The sequence below is a fragment of the Lutra lutra genome, chromosome 2 (genome assembly GCF_902655055.1).
Source record: "Lutra lutra chromosome 2, mLutLut1.2, whole genome shotgun sequence".
NCBI classification, from domain to species: Eukaryota; Metazoa; Chordata; class Mammalia; order Carnivora; family Mustelidae; genus Lutra; species Lutra lutra.
In genome coordinates this window covers 197,996,803-198,010,020 of record NC_062279.1, presented here as the reverse complement: position 1 = coordinate 198,010,020, position 13,218 = coordinate 197,996,803, and the positions used below count along the sequence as shown (strand labels likewise).

Here is a 13,218-nt window from a genome sequence, read left to right as displayed (position 1 = left end):
TGGTTTTTGCTGGCCTGGAAGCTTTCTGAACCCCACACTATTAGGATTTTATGGAGTCTCCTCACATAGGCATGACCAATTATTAACTCCACTTCCAGCCCCTCTTCCTCCTCTAAAGATGGCAAGAGGGTATGAGAGGGGATGGAACTGAAAATTCTAAGCTTCTAACCATGCCTTGGTTTTTCCCATGATCAGCCACCATCCGGAAGCCATCCAGGAGTCCACCCAGAGTTGCCTCATTAGAACAGAAAATACTCCTAGTGTTCTTATTGCTTAGGAATTTATGAGGGTTTTAGGAGTCTTGTGTTAGGGATGGGGTCAAAGACAAATATTAGAATAAGAGTAGCTCCTAGTATTCTTATCACTTAGGAAATTACAAGGGTGTTTGGAGCTCTTTGCCAGGAATTGAGGGCAGAGTCCAATACTGTATTTTCTATTATCTCAAATTCTCTTTCTGTTCAGGTGGTTAAAAGTGAGATGGAAGAGTCTCACCAAGGAAGGAATCCAAAACTGAGTCATCAGTTGGAGTAGAGTCACCTGAAAGGGCTACCTGTGTCACATTAGGAACTGGAGACAAAGTTTTGTTGTATTATGCTTCTCTGATTGGAGATTTATTACTAAAGCTGCTAGTGATCTTTACTCCTTTTAACCCAGTAACTGGTAACAGAAGTGAGGTACTGCCATAACAAAAACCTAAAAAATATGTGGCATTAACTCAACTAGTGGCTCTGGAAAGTGAAGAAATACTGGACAGCTATCTTATGTGGTAGCAACACTTCCAGTAAATTTGTTACCTGCTTTTCCTTATAATGCAGACCATGTGTCAGTTGGGCTTGTAAACTTTATAGAGGAAGAGCTTGGAAAACCAAATGTTAGCAGTGTTTTTTAGGAACATTTGCTCATTTGGCAAAATATAGTTAAAAAAAGAGATGATTCCAGGAGAAAATTGGTCAACTGAAAAGTAGAAATGCTAAGAAAGACAAAGAGAGAACGAACAGAAATGCAGGACCTTGCAAGCTTTAAAGTCCTAATGTTTAAAACTTAAATAATAAGAGATAGACTTACTAAAAGCAGTGAATGAAGAAAGTTAAGTAAACTTGATGGTTGGATAAAGGGACTCATGGAAAGGATCAGATTATGAGTATGTCTTTAATTTGCTCAAGATAGATTCAAGGTAGCTGCCATTAAGTAAAAAGGAAATCACAGGGTGAAGCCACAACACAAATCAGACTGCAGAATCATGTCCAGAAAGACCACTGGTGTGGCTACTGGCATATGGGATTGATTGGACACAGATCGAAAACTATTAAATGTTTGAAGAAATGTTTTTGCAGTGAAACTAAGAAAGTACAATAAAAAAAAAATTGTGATGTTAGGATTTAAAATAACTTGCAGATCCTCAACCTTGCAGCAGTAGGCAGGCTGTTTAATCTATACATCCCCTAAAAAGGGCTTACTGCCCAATACCCATGCCAGATGTAGTCAAGGAAAATAATGGACAAGGAAGAGCCTTCCAGAGGTTGAGAACATTGAATAATGGAGTTCTCCCCAGAAAACATAATTGAGCCTAATCAAGATTTTCCCCTGCCCCAGGGCAGTGTCTGGCCAGTGGGATTTCAAAATTGGTTCAAACCAATTTGACTGCTGTGTTTCTTATTCTCCTGAATGGATTATTCAGTGTAGATTGTGGTTATCTTGTCCCCACTCCACCATTATAATTAGATATGTGTTTGGGGTGACTTCTTGTTTTCTTAGTTCATAGGTCTCCAGAGCCTGGGGCATCACATCTTGATGAGATGGGAAGGACTGCATGGTAACTGGGGAGCCTGGATTTTGAGTTGATGCAGTTAGTGATGAAAGGTTCGAGTTAGTGATGGAAGTGACTGTGTTGTGTGTGGGAGGATGAATAAAGGGATAATAAGTGGCCAGAAAGGAGGACTGGCTAGATGCTCATTAATCTTATTTTCTTCTTTTGGTCATATGAGAAGGCTACAGTTCAGAGTGTCTCTTGAAATTAGACTTCAGCCATATGAAATGGTAGATGGAACATGGACAGAAGCCATTTGCGTCACTTCCCAGACGTGGCTTCTTAAAGGTCCTTCACTATCTTTCATGTACTCCTCATTGTCCCAAGGCTGTAAGCAAAGAATCCAAGAGTGGAACTTCCCTGAGTCCACACACCATCAAGCAGTTCTCTGACACCAGCTGGATATCCTGCAATTCAACTTAGTTCTGACACTATCTACTCAGAGATAGGATCAGATTCCACAGGTTAAGGGCTCAGTCCCACAAGACTGCCTTTCACTTCAGATGCCAGTTCAAGTCCACATTGTTACCTGTGCTTTTGGCCAACTGGCTGCAAATCAGAGATTCCCATGATCCTCTCCTTGGGTTTGATTAACTTACTAGCACTGCTCACAGAACTCAGGAAACCAATTTAGTCACTAAATTAGTGGTTTATTACAAAGGATACTAGCTAGAAGAAGAGATGCATAGGGCAAGGTCCTGAACAAAGTAGCTTCTGTCCCTGGGGAGTTTGGAGCCAGGAATAGTCGACACGGAAGCATACCACCCCAGCAGCTTGGAAGCTCTCTGAACTCTGTCCTTTTGGGTTTTAATAAAGGTTTCATTACTTAGCATGACTGATTAAATCCCTAACCATTGGTGTTTGGACTCAATTTTCAGCTCCTCTCCCCTCCATGAAGAGGGACAGAAGGGTCCAAACCACTAATCACAGGGTTGGTTCCCCAACAACCAGCCCTACCTTTAGGTGACCTAAGGGCTTTCCAAAAGTCACTTCATTAACATAATAAAAGACACCTTTGTGGTTCTCATCACTTAGGAAATTCCACGAATTTTAGGAGCTCTGTGCCCAGAACAGGAAGAAGACCAAATCCACACTTCCTATTGTAAATCACATCACAATGATGTAAGCATGTAAAAACACTATGATAATCCAGTGATGGTTAAGAGCTTGGATTTTAAAGCCAGATTGCCTGGGTTTAAAACCAGATATTTAATTTACTGGGTGAATGACATTTGAAGTAACACAAATGTTACTTAACATTTGGGTGCTCAATGGGGATAATATTAGAACCTTCCTCATAAAGTTACTTTGAAGTTTAAATGAATTAATATATCTAGAGAACCTAAAATAAAGCTTAGCACATAGTAAGCACTGTATGTATTAACTATGATTACCATAGAAGAACCTCTGATGTACCCTGGGAGCAAGGAGAAGGAAAAGTCTAATTTAGTCTGCAGAGTGGAGAAGAACCTCCAAAGAGCTGGGCTCTGCAGACCAAGGAGAGACTGGTATTAAACTACATTCAAGGAAATTTACAGACTGTATCAGTTTTTAAAGGGTGAAGTCTGGATAAATTCTGATCTAGCTGAATCCCTTAGCATGAACTCATCATTCAGAGGATGACTCCATTTCAAATACTTTTTCTGTCTGTTAGGGTCTTACACAGTTACATCTGACTAGAAAAAGCTCTATTCTTTCCTGTTTAATGCATACTACTTGGTCTATAAAACCAGTTTTTTCCACTCTGTCTTGTGTTAGACTGTACTTAGAGTAGTTACACAGTTTAAATCCCACTCAGAGCAAAAAAGATGGACTCACACTAGAAATTTTCTCTCCATGTTATTAATGTGGGAAACAAAGGCAGAAGGAAATGTAGATAAAATTAAATTTCCTTATAACCTGCAACCCAAAGACAGATACTTGAGGCAGGCAAAGTATAACATTTCTCCAGGAAACTTCCAATTGTCTTCAGTGTAATGCTTTGCTAGTGGGAAAATAATCTCAGCTTGATAATAGTTAGGCCTCCATGATCCTTGATCCATGGCATCCAGGGATCCATGGATCCAAAGGATCCATGATCTTTTACCATATGAAAATCCTTTTGGAAACTTCCCTTGTCTTTACTTCCCCCAACTCTGAGAGGTATAATCAGTCATCCCTCGCACTTATAATGCAGCTCTTTCTGTCCATGGGTCCTGTCCCTGTGATTTAATAAAACCACCTTTTTGCAATGAAGATGTCTCAATAATTCTTTCTTGGCCATTGGCTCTGAACCTTACCACTTCAAACCACATCATTATTAGTTCTAAAACTTGCTCAACTTAATAATAACTAGTGACTTCTCACCTGAGGGTTTCACAGTGTTTTCTTAAAAATGAGTCAATGACATTAGCTCCAATGGCAAGGGAAAAGATGTCTAAATCACAACAAACTCTCAATAGACTATTTTACATAAACGAGGAGAAAAGACAAAACAATGTTTCAGAAGTCTTTTCCAAGTAAGAATAAAAGCTTTTGCCAATTACTGAAAGATGACTGCCTCTTCTCCGTATAAATAGATGTTTTGCTTTCTGAAAATAAAGAACTGTTAATTTTTCTTTTTTTTTTAATATTTTTTTATTTATTTGAGAGAGAGAATGTGAGTGTGGGGGCGGGGGAGCAGAGGGAGAGGGACAAGCAGACTCTGCCAAGCAGGACACAAGGCTCCACATGGAGCTCTATCCCACCACCCTGAGATCATGACCTAAGTGAAATCAAGAGTCAGACGCTTAACCAACTGAGCCATCCAGGCACCCCAATAAACTATTAATTTTTCAATTTCATTCCCAGGGGCTTTCAAATTGTCAGGCTTCACTATGAACGAGTCTGTATAGCATTTAGAAGACTAAAAACAAAAGGAAGAAAGCCAAAGAGGAATACCAGTTTTCGCCATCTGCCCCAGGGCTTTGCAACCTAAGCACCACCCTGCTTGTTTTTGAGGTGACTACACCCTCTTTTCTCTAGGCATTAGAATCTCTCCTGTATATGTACAAACATTTGTCTCTGACAAAGTTTCATCGTCAGGGAATTTCTAGATAGAGATCTCTGAGTTAAAATTCCAAAGTATATGCATCCACCCATCCTTATAATTACTCTCTTGTGGCTTTTAAAAAATAACTAGACATATCAACGGTTTCACAACCGCTTCAGAGTGGTAAGATTAGTGTGCAAACTCCTAGAGAAATTATGCAGATGACCACAGTTATTAGTGTGCACATTGTTAAAATGTTTGAATGCTGTCATGCTGGGACCAAAAGACCAAATTTGAAGATTTTATCAACATAAGGCTGTTGACTCAGCACTTGAGAACTAGGATTTGAGAATGTTGTTGCCTGAGCTGCAATGCTGCCTGCTTTGGGGTTTTCTCACATAAAGAACATCATGCAGTATTTTGGGGTAACAATAGGAAATTTTTTCTGTAAGAACCACAGCTAAAATTACAATCTGGTAGCTATTTTGCTATGTCTTTATATGATAACTAGTCATCAACTATTTTTTTCTCTATTAATTTCACTTCGGTCAAATATTTTTCAGAATGAAATGAGAAGACAGGAATTTCCTACATATATATGCAAATTCATTTATTATGAAACAACATATAACATCATAGACTATTAGAATTGAGAAAAACCATGGATATATTGGCTTTACTAGTGATTTCACTATTTGGTCCAGGAGGAGAAATGCTTGGGTATCCTGGTTGTGTGGGGCCTGCACATTTCCTTAAGTTATTGTAGGCCCTATACCTCAATTTCTAACTCAAATTAGCATTCCTTAAACAATCAGATGGCTCACTGAACAGGACTTAATACTGTGAATAAATTGGGCTTGCTCTTTCCATTCTAAACCCTTTTTAAAGACTTTTTTTTTTTAAAGATTTATTTATTTGACAGAGAGAGAGATCACAAAGAGGCAGAGAGGCAGGCACAGAGAGAGGGAAAGCAGGCTCCCTGCTTAGCAGAGAGCCCAATGCGGGACTCCATCCCAGGACTCTGAGATCATGACCTGAGCCGAAGGCACAGGCTTAACCCACTGAGCCACCCAGGCATTCCTAAGCCCTTTTTAATCTGTGTGTTTTTCTGGACAGGTGGAGGACAGGACTTGGTACATCAACTTACTTTAGTAAGAATGGTGAATTTGCCTGAGCCTGAGTCTAAACAAAATCTTAGCCAGCAGGAACCAGATCATCCATCTATATTGCTGATAAAATATTTTTGCATTTGTTGATTCGTTATTAAGTCCTTTTATGGTGTTTGTGTCCTAAATTCCATCTTTATATACACTGCAGCACTCAGGCTATAAAAATGGACTGTTTAATCACCAAGGTCTTTTCAGAAATAAATAATTATTACTTATTTATCTATTGATTGTAAACATGTGGAAAAAATAATTAAAATGAATTAAAGTAGAAAGAAGAAAAAATAACTTGTATGAAATAACCATTTTTTGAAAGAAAAAGAAGCTGTGTCTGTTCTTAACCTTTAAATTGTAAATAACTTCTCACTGCAGAAAATTTAGACAATACTGATAATCAAAAAGAAGTGAAAAAAATCCAAACTTCATGTACATTACTTAATTGTGTTTGTTTTTTGTTTTCTGTGTGTGTTTGTGTGTGTAGTCAAGTGGTTCAATTTTCAGGATTGGAATAGTGTAAGAAATATAGTTTATATTCTTTCTATTCCATCTAAGGCCTAGTTACAAGAATGTCTTCACTCTTTAAATGGCCCTCAAGGTCACAATTTTTAGTAGTGGTGTTATAGTCAAATGGAAATTACGCATTTATCTAACCATTCACCCAAGTGACAGAAATTTAGGTTATTTTTTAATGTTATTACAAAATAATGCTCTAATGAACATTCATGTACATAAATATTTATGTTTCTCTCTGATACTTTTAGGCCAAATTCCTATAAGTGGTATGGCTAAAGACTATTTAAGTTTTTAAGATAGATTTTTGAATATATTATCAAATTGCCTCCCAAAAAAGTTGTACCAATTTATAAACTCACCAACAGTCACTGATATACCCTCACTGTCTGCAACACTAAGTATTATCAGTCTTTTTAATACCTGATGCTGATTGGTAAACAATAGTATATTCTTATTTTAATTTGCATTTTTTTTTTCCTAAAGATTTTATTTAACTTATTTGGGAGAAAGCAAGCATGAGAGCACCAGTAGGGGGAAGAGCAGAAGGAGAGAGAAAAGCAGACTTAATCCCAGGACTTGAGCTGAAGGCAGCCCCTGAAAGGACTGACCCATCCAGGTGTCCCAAATTTGCATTTTTAAATTCCAGATGAAACTAAAATCTTTCTCTCCATCCTTTGTATATCTTCAATGAATTGCTAATTACTTATTTTTTTTTTTTCAGTTGAACACGCTCATCTTTTATTTCAATTTTTAGGAGTCTTTCTTAATATAAAAGGCGTTAACACTTGGTCATATACATTGGAAGTATTCTCCTTCTTGGTAAGTTGCTTTCTTACCTGGTTTGCATGTTTTTAGGAGTAGATTGTGATACTAGTTTACTAGTATCCTTACTAGTGATACCAGGTTACTAGTATCCTCATTTTGGGGAGAAATTAAACAAAGACTGATGATTGATCTGGGAGGAATTGATTGAGTTAGGGACATGAATGGTGTTTTTTGGACTGCATTAGAATTTGGATGATTGGCTTGATGTTTTGGACAATGAAATTATAATTTTGGTGCTTTAGTCTCTATTATTTTTAACACTCAAAACAACCCTTTAAACAGCTATCATCATATTTGAGTCATAGATCTACTAAAGTGGCAAAAGCAGAATTTACAAGCCAGGTTTGTCCAATGTCAAAGCCTATTCTTATGATTATACCACACTATTTCTAGAGATTGCATAAGTGTTTTTTTTTTATCCCTATGGTTCTTCTGTATATTTTTATATGCTTGCCTGATATTCCGTATAGTTTGTGTTCCATAAATTCACCATGAGTGAATTCATTTCTCAATTACATAGATCTGGACACAAAGGACACAGAAAGGATAAATATTTTGCCTAAGATTGCCCAGCTAGGCAACAATGGGGAGAGAAGGGGAGAAGGCCAAAAATAGTGGGATCTATTCCATCAATCCTTTTATCTTGTGTCTCTTCCTTTGCTTTTTATGCCTAGAAAGTTCTTCTCTGCCTAGAGATAAGGGACAATCAATTATGTTTCCTTCTAATTGTTTCTGGTGCTGGCTTGCATATTTATATTTAACTCAACACTATCTGGAATATATTTTGGTGAGAGAAAAAATTAGAGGTTTTTTCCTAAGGGGAGGGACTTGATGAAATAATTCAAAGTTTCATCCGAAAGAATATATAGATGGTAATTGCCGAGAAATATTTGAAGAAGAGAATTAGAACAGAAAACTAGTATTGCCAGAAATTTAAAAATAATAATTATGCAATAATTAAAACAGCACACACTGTTTTAAGAAAAAGAAAAAACCTCTGTTCATCGTAAAAGAAAAATTAAAATGATGTGAAAATATATTTTTCTCAAAAAGCATATCAGTTTATTAATTTGGGATTTGACGATTTTTCAGATCTAAGGAATATCAAAAATAATTACTGAAAAAATACAGCACCCCAAATAAAAATCCAAACAAGCCTAGTGCTTGTTTCTGCAGCATACATACACAAATTGGATCCATGCAGAGATTAGCATGAACCTTGCCAAGATGACACATGAATTTGTGAAGCATTCCATCCTTTTCAGTTATGCAAGATGAATTTTATACCTCAATAAAGCTGAAAAAAAAAAAAAAAGCCTAAGCCTAAATTTTCTCATAACAAGGCTGCTCTTAATGAATTGTGACAGTGAAACGATCCTTTTGACATGGTGCTGTTACTATGGCCATAAACATAGGTGTCATGGCAGATGTTGGCTGCAGAGGCTACTGAGCTGATGAGCGAACACTTTCTGGCTTTGGTATGTGGGTGTGGTGCTTTGTTCATGCTCCACACCCTTGGCTCCTTGCAACGTGCATCTGCCCATCTGCAGGAGAGAGCACTGTCTTCCCTCTTAACCCGATGATCTTTCTACTTCTGAACTGCAGCTGGGTTGGGTTATTATGGGCTGTGTCTTCTTCCTTGTGCTGGGATTTGGATAGGCAGGAACTACTCCCTGGAATTATGAGGATGCTCAAAAGGGCCTCCAGGTGGAAAGAATTTGGCCTTGACCTGATGTAAAAAAGAAAGAAGAGCTTGGAAAGAAAATAATACTAGAATCAAGGAATTTTTTAAAAAATAGGATGAAGGGTTTTCTTTCAATCTTCTATTACTCAGCCAAAAATCTATAAATGTATATGTGGTTTTCAGGACGAGGAACTCAATATCAGAAATGGAAAACTAACAGTTGGCTATGAACCCCGAGGTTGAGGGGACTTATATACTAACCCTTTTTTCCCTCAGTGACATTTACAGAAGTACGGGAAATGTATTTCTTTCTAAGAAAAGCAAGCATGGCAAGATTCCAGCTTTTCCATAGGAATCCGTCAATTCTATTTTTCTGCTCCTAATTGCCTGGATTCTTAAATGACATCTAACTTCTGAACTCTCCAAGTCATAGTCCTGATAAAGCCCTTTCATTGTCTCCACTGAAGATGCAGTATCGCTTCTGTGGAGAATCATGCCTTCCTTGTAGCACACAAGTGGTGTACGTTAAGGTTTATTTTTTCCCCCCAGATGAAGGGTGTTAATATAGAGAAAATCTGCCACTCTGATCTGCAAAGTTTATAGAAACTCAACTTTCAAGTACCAGTTTATGAGGAATGGCTTCAGCTTATTTTTCATCTTTGCATTTCCTATGGTACCTTGTAGCATAAAGTCTCTCGCATATAATTTTTCAATAGCAAAACAATAAATACAAGCAATAAATATTGAACTGAGGGGTCTAATCAAAACTTTTCATTAATTTAAAGACCAGGAGGCAAAAAAAGAGAAACATGTTACAAACCTTACTGTTTATTTCTTCCTTACATTTATCATTGGCTATAATTTAGTAGAAAGATCCCTCCCAAATGTCTCAGCTTTCCTTTCTAGGAGGACTGTATGCAGGCATTATAGAAAGTAGATACTCCCTTTTGTCTTGAAATATTTATCCTTTTGCAATGTGAGAGATGAAGTTAAGTCTCTCAGATTCAGACTGATGAGCAGTGTTTTCAGAGATAAGTAGCATTTTTCCTTCATTATTGAATACTTATGTATCTATTAGATATGGTTCCTCACTGCACATCCTTTGAATTTTTTTTTTTTTTTTTTTTAGCAAGAGAAAGGTTGGGGAGGGACAGAGGAAGAGGGAGAGAGAATCTTAAGCACGGAGCCTGACTTAAGGTTCCATCTCACAACCCTGAAATCATGACCTGAGCCGAAATCCAGAGTTGGACACTAAACCAACTGAGGCACCTGGGTGAAATTTTTGATACTAGCAGATTAATTTGAAATAATACCATCAGCAGATTGAGCTAAACTCAGGAAGTCACAATTTGGCATTAAAGGATGGCAACCAGGAGTAATGACCGTGTCTAGAGCCTGTAAGACCATACAGCTTGAAGAATGAAACCCGGGTGATGGCCAGTGGAGAGGAGAGCAGCAGGGTAAAAGGAGTTAAGAAAAGGAGGAAATCTGTTTGCAAACTGACACCATGGACCCTGAACTACAGCCCAAAATACATCGATATCTACGAACATTGGGGGGGGGGGCGGGGTGTCTAGAGCTGACATTAAAGACATAGACACAGTCTGCCAGACTTACTCTGACTCTAGCTCTGGGATTTTCTCTAGTTTCCACTCAGTGTCCTTCCTCCATAAAGTCCTCTGTACCTCCCACTGTCTTTTTCTCCATAAAGACAATAGTGTCTCTGAAACTTCTTTCCAGAAACTGGGGTCTTGTCCTCAGAGTTAGAGTTCCCTGTAGCTGAAAATTCACTGAGATAGTCAGTGCTGCCTGGATCTCTGTGTATTGCCTACTGGAAGACTGCCTCCCTGCCATGTCCTATCCATCTTCTGTTACATTTTTCTCACTTGGGATTTGATTGCTTCTTTGTCACTATTCTTTCCTAGTGTGTTCTCCTTTGCTTCTCTGAGCAGACCCTCATGCAATACTAAATCTCCCCTTACATGCCTTTAGGAAGAACTGGTGCTGGACCTATATTTTGGACTGTCCCCATGGTTAAAAACGATCCTTAAAAAAAAAAAAAATCCTGATTCTCATTCATCTGTTCATCCATCAAACATCATTTATAGTCCTACTATGTGTGGTACTTGAGATATAATGATAGAAATAACCATGGATTAACACAGGAACTCTCACATACTGTCATGGGAGTGTAAATTGGTAAATGACATTGGGAAGCAACTTGGCAATATTTTGCAAATTTGCACATGGAGACTCCCTATCATCCAGCTACTTCCTGTCTCAGTTTGTACTTATAAAAACTCTCGTTTCTCAAGAAAACAAAACAAAACAAAACAAAAAAACCCACCACCAACAAAAGCAACAAAAAAAATTCTTGTTTCTCTGCATTTGTTTCACATTCTTCTCTTTCATTATAACATATTATATAGATTATATAAAATTTATAATTAATGGACATGGTATAGGTACTTAAATTCACTAAAGTGAATTAAAAAGTTATTTCTTGGATAATGATGCTCAGTTGGAGCTCGACTCTTTTCTTTTACAGGGTTCCTTCCAAAAAGAAGATTCCTACCCCCCTCCCACAGTACATCTGACCTCAGGTATTTCAACTTTTATCAAAGTTCTCAGGCTTGAACTGCAGCATAGCAGGTCCTCCCAAACGCAAATACAACAGCACAAATTACATATTGTCAGTTCTTTAAAATACAAATTATATAAATTCTATTATCCACATACTGAAATTAATTAAACATGAATTAAACATTTGCGACCATGGAGGAAAGTATAAGGTTTAAGATGTGCTCCCTTTGAGAAGGTGCTACCCACATCCAAATCAGTGCTTCTCCATAGCCATTAAATAAACATGTCCCTACCCCTCCTCATTTACAGTTTCCAAAGGAAAATTGCTTAATTTTTATTCTATTTGAAGGCAAAGCATGCTTTCACATACAAGTAACACAGTGGAGAACAAATGAGAAGGTGAAGGGGTGACCCTGAGATGACCCTGAGGTCAACCCACGTATGTCTCCAGCTTCCTTAGCTTGTCATTGCAAACTGAGGTGACGTTTCGTTTTTGTGTCTAGATAATGATGCTTAAAGGCTCTATCTGATTATCAGATATCGGCACCTGTTTGGGGAGTTTCAAGGTATTGTCTTGCTTGTGGCTTGGAGTTCTGCTACAGCCGGGTTCCTCCCTGAAGCCTTCGAGCCAGCTGGCTGACGGGATGTTTGCTGCCTTTGCTGCTACTGATGTTTATCAGCCTGTTACTCTGTTTCTAAGGACCACTGGCATTGCCTGCCCAACTCCTGAGTGGTGACACTGTTTTGGTAATTCCCCATAAGATGCTTGAGAGCCTGCAAAGTTTGGGAGGCCTAAGAATTGCAAAATTGAACATCAACAGAGGTCTGGCTGGTAGTGGGCCAGTGCGAAGGCTGCGATAACAAAAGTGGCCGTGACATTTGGCTAAAATGTCACCCAATAGCAGACAGTGTGAGAGTGGTGGTGAACTGGCCAGCATGTGCTCCAATGAAAGGGAGAAGCTGCTGGGAACAAAGGTGGCCTGTGGGAACAAAGACCTAGATTTGCTGGACCTGATTTTACAAGAGGTCTGAATTTAATATTCTTAAGTGAAACTTTACTTCTGAGCAGTGTGGCAGCTGATTCTTTTATTTTTAAAATGATACTGCCATGGCCAAACCAAACATTTCTGTGGGCCTCAGTGGGACTGTGGGCCACTAGTTGACATGTTTGACTAACAGCTACTGTTACAAGTAGCTACTCTTAGAACCTATGGTCCAACTATACTTCCAAGTCCCTGCATAGCAACCATCAGATTTCTACATAGCATGAGCCAACACACACACACACACACACACACACACACACACACACACACCCCACACACACAGAGAGAGCATGAGAGGGAGAATTCCATGCTTATCAAGAGAAAATCCACATTCTTTCCACTAACAGAATCTGGCTCAACCAACTACATGTTGGTTAAAACAGTCATGTGCTTTGCCCAATTCCATCTCAAATAACACTTTATAGGAAAGGGTTACATTGTAGTTCAGATGCCACTGCACCAAATTCAATACAGTTTGCTTTTAGTCTTGCCTTCAAGATAAGGCAAGGAGAAGTTCAAACTGCACATATAATATAATTTCATTTCCTCCCCTCCTGGGAGCAAATTCTTGAATAAAGATTATA

At 38.3% G+C, this 13,218-nt stretch overlaps 1 non-coding gene across 1 annotated transcript; it reads left to right on the top strand.

Moving 5' to 3' along the window:
• The first annotated feature begins 8,481 nt into the window (after positions 1–8,481).
• On the top strand, positions 8,482–8,583 carry LOC125094588 (U6 spliceosomal RNA). Its single transcript, XR_007125600.1, has one exon. It is a non-coding gene; the product is annotated as a U6 spliceosomal RNA (small nuclear RNA).
• Positions 8,584–13,218: the final 4,635 nt, after the last annotated feature.